The sequence below is a fragment of the Coffea arabica genome, chromosome 1e (assembly GCF_036785885.1).
Source record: "Coffea arabica cultivar ET-39 chromosome 1e, Coffea Arabica ET-39 HiFi, whole genome shotgun sequence".
NCBI classification, from domain to species: Eukaryota; Viridiplantae; Streptophyta; class Magnoliopsida; order Gentianales; family Rubiaceae; genus Coffea; species Coffea arabica.
In genome coordinates, this window is record NC_092311.1 from 19,030,173 (window position 1) to 19,040,133 (window position 9,961).

A 9,961-nucleotide genomic window follows, 5' to 3' on the forward strand; every position below is an offset into this window, starting at 1 on the left:
TTTGGTAAAACGGTGGAAAATAAGGATCGTACCTTCTACGACCTCTGAGGAATCTGGGACCTGTTGAGGTTCTAAGGAATATACTCGAGCTGGCACCTTAGGTTTCGCCTCATTCCCCTTATTCAGTCCCGAATTGGTCTTTGGCGTGGTTTGAGTTCCCCTTCCGTCTTGCTTTAAGAGTGGGCAGGTAGCAAGCTGGTGGTCGGCGCTTCCGCAACGCAGACATTTGCCTCCCTTCTTCCAGCAATTATCTTCGGAGTGATTCGGCTTTCCGTAGTAACCACAAGGCCCGCGGGACGCCGAACCTGAACCCTTTTGGAAGTTTTCGCCTTGGCCTCTCCCGGCTGGGCCACCCCTAAATTGAGCCCCTCTGCCGGAACCTGACTGTCGTCCACCTCCAGTTCCGCGTCCGAACTTGGAGGGAGTACCTTTATCCCCTTGTCCAGAGCTGCTTCCAAGAAAGCCCCGCTTCTTCGCTTGGAAGTTTCGGACTTGCAATCGAGCACTCTCTACCCTTTGAGCCTTTTCTACGACCTCGCTAAAAGCATTAATTTGAGCCACTGCGAGGTCCTTCTGGATTTCGACGTTTAGGCCCTGAATGAAACGCCTAATTCGCCGTTGCTCCGTCATGATCAGCTCAGGCGCAAATTTAGACAGGCAGGTGAATTGACTCTCGTATTCCGCCACCGATTGAGCCCCTTGGCGGAGTCGAATAAACTCATCTTCCTTGTGACGACCCCACCTCCCCCTAAGGCGTACCAAAGGGTTCGGCGGACCGCCTGCCCAGCTCTCGCCAGGACTCACTCACTATCTCAATCGAGTCACGTACACACATTCATGAACCATAAATAACATTCCTAATTCAAGCTTATAATTTACATTAATAGAAATCGAAGTACGAAGTCTCAATACACCAAACTAGATCAAAACGAATACAATCCAAATACAACATGTTCCATTCGAGAAATAGCGTGAGTACAAGTCAAAATCAAACAGCTAGTCTATGCTAGACTTTACATATCTCACACCTCGCTCGTACCCCTGAAAGGAAAACAAATGGAGTGGAATGAGCTAAAAGCCCAGTGAGGTTCCAAATAGCAAATTGACCATTATTTATAAGTACGAGTTTTCGATATAGCAAAGTAACGAGCATAAAGTGTTCATAAATGTGAACAGTAACACGTCAAGTAGAAATCTTAAAATGGGCGAATGTAAAAATTTTTCAAAAGAAACAATAATCCAATAAACAATAATCACTCCAAAGTATAAGGATACGGATGACTCTCAGGAGCCAAATTCCCATGGCATTACCAGAAGCTTGATCCCGTAGTAGTTGACACTCCGTCAACTTTCAAGTAAGTAACCAATCCAGTAGAACACCACTTACACGACTCTCCGTCCACCGTTCAACCCCCAGCTGGGCCCAAAATCCTCAAGAACACGGGTGGTAATACTCGAGTATACCGATTAGCCGAGGAGATATCACTCCACTCGACGATACAAGAGACCCAGGGTTCGTTACCCAATCGACCAAGCCCTTGCCGGCTCGACTAGAGTAACTCGCCACAGGGTTTCTGGAATTCCAGGAAGTGCGCGCATCATAAACAAGTATATCAAGTCAATTGCAACAATAAACAAGTATATCACGTAAGGGCAAGTGCGATAAAGTACACTCTTGCCCTTACAATTCACGTATATAACATGTAATCAGATTGGTCACGTATCAAGTTCAAGTATCAAGTTCAATTCGGTATTTGAAAGCACTCACCCAAAAGATATAGTGCTACTGGTCATTTTCAGGTTATACTCCGAGTTCGGAGTCCAAATCTGCGATAAAACTCAATTTGAGAACTTTGAAACATGACTAGAGTTCGAAACTTAAACGTTTCGTTCAATAAGAATCAAGAATTGAAATTCACTTAGAGAATACTCGTGAGATACTCGCTCACTTTTTAAATGATAAAACTTTGTAACATTTATACTTGAAATGGTCATGCGAGTCGAAAGTACAAGGGAAAACGTACTTTGAGCAATCATTATTTCATTTCTCAAGGGTACAAGTTCGGCCAAGTCCTTACTTATATACCTCGAACAAGAAGACTCAAGTACCCTAGATGGTTCAAGTACTATTCATATCAACTCGACCCAAGTCGCAAGTGTATTTATATAGTCCTCGAGCGTAAATTTGGGCAGCATGCCCTTTGTGTTTACCTAATTTTCCAGCCATTTAGGCTTCATTATTTTTCTTCAACACCACCCAACATCACACATAAAAACAATTCAAGCCAAGAGCCGTTCCATAGGCTCACAATATCATAATAATAAGATTCACAACGATAGCAAGTGTAGAAATTCAATCTAGCACAAAACAGATTTGATGTATGAAAGCGGAAATAACTTATCCGAAGCTACACTTATCGGATTAAGGCAAAACCTATGCTGTTTCGAAGCTAAGATACAGAGCTACAACATTCATGAAGGTCACTTAGTCCATTTCCTAATGTAACTTAGTCAAATTCTCAAATTACTAAACCAGAAACCAATTCGTCGGCTGTTTAAACGCAGAACACTATAATGGTCATAACTCAGTGTACACAAGTCCAAATCATGTGTTCTTAGAGGCATTTTAAAGCTACTTCAGAACACTACAACTTTCATGTTTTGGCCCAGAGCTAAATCAGAATGGATCCTGGTCAAAAATCGTGATAAACTGGACTGAACTGAAGAAACGGACTGCTGGGAAATTCTTAAAACAGCAAGGGTATTTTGGACTTTTCACGACCTCCGTTGCTCCGATTGAGCTGAAATTTTATAGGCACCTATAAAATGCCATTCTCTACAACTTTCCTTCTTTGACCAAAGGCCAAATCGGCCTCTAACATATAGATACAATTTCGGACAGAATGCTTGGGAAATTTTCCAGAAATCTGGAATTTTTAGCTCTAAGTGTAATTTCCTCAAATTTCTGGTTCTAATCACCACTAAACAACCTTATATAACCTTAATTGCAACATTTACACATCATACATCACATTGAGCAGAAAATCAGAACCCCTAGTTCATCAAATAAATTGGGGAAAACCTCTAAATCATGCTAATCATCCATGATTCCACCACTATAATCAAACTACTAACTTAATTTAACAAAATCAAAAGCAAAACTTAGAGAGATGAGTTCTCTTACCTTGGTTAGAAGTCTCTAAAAGCAGCCCCAAGCTTTCCTTTTCCAAACTTTCACCACCAAACACTAGCTAATCACTCAAGGAGAAGATTAATCGGTTTAGAATTTTTGTTTCTTACTTGGATGGTGTAAATCAAGAAGAAAATGGTTGTTTCTTGCTCTCCCTTTTCTCTCTCTCTTGCTCGGCTGTGAAGGTACAGAAATGAGGAAGAAAGGCTGCTAATATGGTGTTAATAAGACAAGAGGATTAGGACTAATTGTGACCACAAGTTGGCCTAACACTTGGCTCAATTTCAACCACTCAAATTTTCTCTTTCCTTGTTTTTTCTTTGCCTTAAATTTCGGCCAATAGGAGAGCTAAGAGGGGGAAGATATTTTTCTCCATTAGTGATAAACTTGTATGGCAAGAAAGTGGTGGTCCAGTGGTGCGTTCAATCGGTAGTGTGCGGGACCCGCTGGTTCGCGCCTTTTTTCTTAAAACTCACGTACTAGGGTTTTTACTTCCCATTCACTAACTTTATATCATTGCTACTACTCACATATTATTTTTCACTTAAAAGTCACTTTTAATCACCAAATTGATCCTTGGTCAGTACCGAAAATTCATCCGGCGAAAAAAATCGCGAAAACCCCAATTTTGCTCAAATCTTGAAACCGAAGTGTAAAACCCTATTTCCAGGTTCATCTGCACTTATTGTTGAACAATTGGGTAGTAGGGCCTTAATAAATAATAATTTTCAAATAAAAGGAAATTTTTAAGAAAACGTGAGGTATTTACAATTTCAATAATTAACATTAGAATCTCTAGTAAAATATGAAAGATTTAAGAAACCGTTTAGTCACAAGTAAACTAGGGTTTTTGATTAAAACATTAGGGTTTCTAGTCGTTTAAAACAAAATAAGGTTTTAAATCAAACCCGAAAAAATATACTTTAATATTTTCTTCACAAACAACCTCCTAATATTCGGGATGTTACAATCTCCCCTCCTTAAAAGAATTTCGCCCTCGAAATTCCAACGGGTACTAAGAGTCCTTTAAAGTCAGTCAGGTACTAGAAATCACTCCAATCCCTTATATATGACCTTATCATTTAGTAAAGAGCTAAGAGATAACCAAATAGAACATGCAAAAAGGGCTCAATTCGCATAACTAGCCCTAAGTTGAAAGAAAAGTCTCAGATATTCGAAAAATTGAAAACATGGCTTAGCCTCAAGTCAAAAATTTTACCCCTGGCGGTGCTTGGAAACACAACAGGCAAAGCCACACAAATACGAATAAGTTCAAAAGCAAGGTCAAAGCAGGGTTCAAACATATAAGTTCAAAAGTAGATTCAATTACTTCAAGTTCAAGAAGCACGGGTACGAATAAGAACTCACTCGACTAGCCTATACCCAGCAATGACACTCTCAAACAGTCGCCGAATTCAAATCCTCATATAGGTCATATTACTCATGTGTAAAAAATCAAATCAGGTCCATTACATGTACGTAAGAGCACACTCACCAAAACAAGTTCAAGTCCCAAATGAGCTCATCTTAGTCTGTCTCAGACAGTTCAAGTATTGCAAACCCCTTTGATCAGTCTAATAACAAGGTTAAATGTTAGAATCATCCACGCGTTAACCTTTCCATCAAAACTCACCTCAAGTGCGATCAAGATACAGACCCTTATTCTAACGCTCTTCACTATATGATACCCAAGTACAAGAATCCACAATAAGACAATTCACAACTCGAGCCGGCCGGTCCCAAGAGTAAATTACCCATATTAGAGATTCCTACCCAGCATACATATCTAAGGTCCCCAACAATAGACAATTGTTCCACACTTAACAAGTCAATCCCCACAGTCCAAGAACCTTCTCCCGGCACGAGCTCGATAGGAGCTCTGATACCATCTGTGACGACCCCACCTCCCCCTAAGGCGTACCAAAGGGTTCGGCAGACCGCCTGCCCAGCTCTCGCCAGGACTCACTCACTATCTCAATCGAGTCACGTACACACATTCATGAACCATAAATAACATTCCTAATTCAAGCTTATAATTTACATTAATAGAAATCGAAGTACGAAGTCTCAATACACCAAACTAGATCAAAACGAATACAATCCAAATACAACATGTTCCATTCGAGAAATAGCGTGAGTACAAGTCAAAATCAAACAGCTAGTCTATGCTAGACTTTACATATCTCACACCTCGCTCGTACCCCTGAAAGGAAAACAAATGGAGTGGAATGAGCTAAAAGCCCAGTGAGGTTCCAAATAGCAAATTGACCATTATTTATAAGTACGAGTTTTCGATATAGCAAAGTAACGAGCATAAAATGTTCATAAATGTGAACAGTAACACGTCAAGTAGAAATCTTAAAATGGGCGAATGTAAAAATTTTTCAAAAGAAACAATAATCCAATAAACAATAATCACTCCAAAGTATAAGGATACGGATGACTCTCAGGAGCCAAATTCCCATGGCATTACCAGAAGCTTGATCCCGTAGTAGTTGACACTCCGTCAACTTTCAAGTAAGTAACCAATCCAGTAGAACACCACTTACACGACTCTCCGTCCACCGTTCAACCCCCAGCTGGGCCCAAAATCCTCAAGAACACGGGTGGTAATACTCGAGTATACCGATTAGCCGAGGAGATATCACTCCACTCGACGATACAAGAGACCCAGGGTTCGTTACCCAATCGACCAAGCCCTTGCCGGCTCGACTAGAGTAACTCGCCACAGGGTTTCTGGAATTCCAGGAAGTGCGCGCATCATAAACAAGTATATCAAGTCAATTGCAACAATAAACAAGTATATCACGTAAGGGCAAGTGCGATAAAGTACACTCTTGCCCTTACAATTCACGTATATAACATGTAATCAGATTGGTCACGTATCAAGTTCAAGTATCAAGTTCAATTCGGTATTTGAAAGCACTCACCCAAAAGATATAGTGCTACTGGTCACTTTCAGGTTATACTCCGAGTTCGGAGTCCAAATCTGCGATAAAACTCAATTTGAGAACTTTGAAACATGACTAGAGTTCGAAACTTAAACGTTTCGTTCAATAAGAATCAAGAATTGAAATTCACTTAGAGAATACTCGTGAGATACTCGCTCACTTTTTAAATGATAAAACTTTGTAACATTTATACTTGAAATGGTCATGCGAGTCGAAAGTACAAGGGAAAACGTACTTTGAGCAATCATTATTTCATTTCTCAAGGGTACAAGTTCGGCCAAGTCCTTACTTATATACCTCGAACAAGAAGACTCAAGTACCCTAGATGGTTCAAGTACTATTCATATCAACTCGACCCAAGTCGCAAGTGTATTTATATAGTCCTCGAGCGTAAATTTGGGCAGCATGCCCTTTGTGTTTACCTAATTTTCCAGCCATTTAGGCTTCATTATTTTTCTTCAACACCACCCAACATCACACATAAAAACAATTCAAGCCAAGAGCCGTTCCATAGGCTCACAATATCATAATAATAAGATTCACAACGATAGCAAGTGTAGAAATTCAATCTAGCACAAAACAGATTTGATGTATGAAAGCGGAAATAACTTATCCGAAGCTACACTTATCGGATTAAGGCAAAACCTATGCTGTTTCGAAGCTAAGATACAGAGCTACAACATTCATGAAGGTCACTTAGTCCATTTCCTAATGTAACTTAGTCAAATTCTCAAATTACTAAACCAGAAACCAATTCGTCGGCTGTTTAAACGCAGAACACTATAATGGTCATAACTCAGTGTACACAAGTCCAAATCATGTGTTCTTAGAGGAATTTTAAAGCTACTTCAGAACACTACAACTTTCATGTTTTGGCCCAGAGCTAAATCAGAATGGATCCTGGTCAAAAATCGTGATAAACTGGACTGAACTGAAGAAACGGACTGCTGGGAAATTCTTAAAACAGCAAGGGTATTTTGGACTTTTCACGACCTCCGTTGCTCCGATTGAGCTGAAATTTTATAGGCACCTATAAAATGCCATTCTCTACAACTTTCCTTCTTTGACCAAAGGCCAAATCGGCCTCTAAAATATAGATACAATTTCGGACAGAATGCTTGGGAAATTTTCCAGAAATCTGGAATTTTTAGCTCTAAGTGTAATTTCCTCAAATTTCTGGTTCTAATCACCACTAAACAACCTTATATAACCTTAATTGCAACATTTACACATCATACATCACATTGAGCAGAAAATCAGAACCCCTAGTTCATCAAATAAATTGGGGAAAACCTCTAAATCATGCTAATCATCCATGATTCCACCACTATAATCAAACTACTAACTTAATTTAACAAAATCAAAAGCAAAACTTAGAGAGATGAGTTCTCTTACCTTGGTTAGAAGTCTCTAAAAGCAGCCCCAAGCTTTCCTTTTCCAAACTTTCACCACCAAACACTAGCTAATCACTCAAGGAGAAGATTAATCGGTTTAGAATTTTTGTTTCTTACTTGGATGGTGTAAATCAAGAAGAAAATGGTTGTTTCTTGCTCTCCCTTTTCTCTCTCTCTTGCTCGGCTGTGAAGGTGCAGAAATGAGGAAGAAAGGCTGCTAATATGGTGTTAATAAGACAAGAGGATTAGGACTAATTGTGACCACAAGTTGGCCTAACACTTGGCTCAATTTCAACCACTCAAATTTTCTCTTTCCTTGTTTTTTCTTTGCCTTAAATTTCGGCCAATAGGAGAGCTAAGAGGGGGAAGATATTTTTCTCCATTAGTGATAAACTTGTATGGCAAGAAAGTGGTGGTCCAGTGGTGCGTTCAATCGGTAGTGTGCGGGACCCGCTGGTTCGCGCCTTTTTTCTTAAAACTCACGTACTAGGGTTTTTACTTCCCATTCACTAACTTTATATCATTGCTACTACTCACATATTATTTTTCACTTAAAAGTCACTTTTAATCACCAAATTGATCCTTGGTCAGTACCGAAAATTCATCCGGCGAAAAAAATCGCGAAAACCCCAATTTTGCTCAAATCTTGAAACCGAAGTATAAAACCCTATTTCCAGGTTCATCTGCACTTATTGTTGAACAATTGGGTAGTAGGGCCTTAATAAATAATAATTTTCAAATAAAAGGAAATTTTTAAGAAAACGTGAGGTATTTACAATTTCAATAATTAACATTAGAATCTCTAGTAAAATATGAAAGATTTAAGAAACCGTTTAGTCACAAGTAAACTAGGGTTTTTGATTAAAACATTAGGGTTTCTAGTCGTTTAAAACAAAATAAGGTTTTAAATCAAACCCGAAAAAATATACTTTAATATTTTCTTCACAAACAACCTCCTAATATTCGGGATGTTACATTCCTTCCTCTCCTGAACTAGAGGAGGGAAGAATTTCGCGTTGAATTCCCTAATAAAATTCACCCAAGTCCTGGGCGTTTGTTCCCGTTCCCATTTTTGTCGTATCACGTTCCACCAGGAACGGGCCGCCCCTTCTAACTGGAATACGGCAAAAGTCACCTGCCCTTCAGGGGAAGTGTGTGTACCTTTGGGACTGGATGAGGAAATAATGAAGCCATGATGGCTGGAAAAGTTAGCAAATTCAGGGGAAGTGCTGTCCGAACTTTGAAGGGATTTGTTTGCATTGAGTTTGTGATCTAAGACTTGGATTTGAGCAAGGCAATGATATTTGATGGATGATTTCTGAGCCATGGAGGTGAGTGACCCTAAACTATTTCCAAAGTACTTGTGAAATGTTTCTTGCATTATGTACTCGATTGCATCTCATGCGTGCTTGCATGTGAATTCATGACATGATTTGGCTTCAATGAGTTCTGGGAAAGTCTTGTGCTGGACGCCAACGTCTCCACCATTTTCGTGAGTTCGTGACATGACGGAGCAAATGGCTCCGGAGCTCAAAAAGGGGCTCCCTCCTAATGTTAATGTTAATGTTAAATGATCTATTTGAGCGTTGGGTGTTCAAGTACTGTGATTTCACCGGCTCACGAGAGCACTAAACGTACATTTGATCTCTGAATCATGACATCATCGAAATGACCGAAATGCAACATTGTGAAATATATTTGTTTAATGATTTTCCTGGTTACTCGCTGAGCTTCTAGCTCACCCCAAAAATATTTTATTCCCCTCCACAGGGCTCAAGGCGAAGGAAGGACTTGTTGTGCTTATTCACGTGATTGGATGGCTTAGTTGGAATTGTTATATTTTGTACCGTTTGGATGTGGAATCATTTTATGTATAGTTGGAAATCGTTTCCGCTTCACTTATGACATTTAATTATTGGAGAATGTGATGTAATATTTGAGATGTACATTGTATTTGTTTGAGGACTTTAGTGAACGACTGAGTCCCGGCGAGAGCCGGGCAGGCGGCCCACCGAACCCTCTGGTTCGCCTTAGGGGGAGGTGGGGTCGTCACAGATACACATCCTCAACCCACCATCCTTTTTCTTCACAAAAAGTACAGGAGCTCCCCAAGGAGACCCACTCTCTTGAATGAATCCCCGTTCCAGAAGGTCCTGTAATTGTAACTTTAGCTCCTTGAGCTCAGCAGGAGCCATTCGGTATGGTATTTTTGAGATAGGTGAGGATCCCGGTAGCAGGTCTATTTTGAATTCAATTTCTCTTTCCGGAGGTAAGGCTACTAACTCATCAGGAAACACGTCTGGAAATTCCTTCACTATGTGCACATCCTCCACTTTCAACTTATCCGTGGGGGTGTTAATCAAAAAGGCCAAAAATCCTTGCGCCCCTCGACTTAGCAATTTCCTAGCCTGAATGCCCGAAATCAA

The 9,961-nt window shown here is 40.0% G+C and overlaps 2 long non-coding RNA genes across 2 annotated transcripts; both read right to left on the reverse strand.

The window, feature by feature from the left end:
• Positions 1 to 858: 858 nt before the first annotated feature.
• On the reverse strand, positions 859 to 3,369 carry LOC140021348 (uncharacterized). Its single transcript, XR_011825143.1, has 2 exons — positions 3,185 to 3,369; positions 859 to 1,041 (listed from the first exon to the last, which is right to left on the reverse strand). It is a non-coding gene; the product is annotated as an uncharacterized lncRNA (long non-coding RNA).
• Positions 3,370 to 5,210: 1,841 nt separating this feature from the next.
• On the reverse strand, positions 5,211 to 7,721 carry LOC140021350 (uncharacterized). Its single transcript, XR_011825144.1, has 3 exons — positions 7,537 to 7,721; positions 6,121 to 6,179; positions 5,211 to 5,393 (listed from the first exon to the last, which is right to left on the reverse strand). It is a non-coding gene; the product is annotated as an uncharacterized lncRNA (long non-coding RNA).
• Positions 7,722 to 9,961: the final 2,240 nt, after the last annotated feature.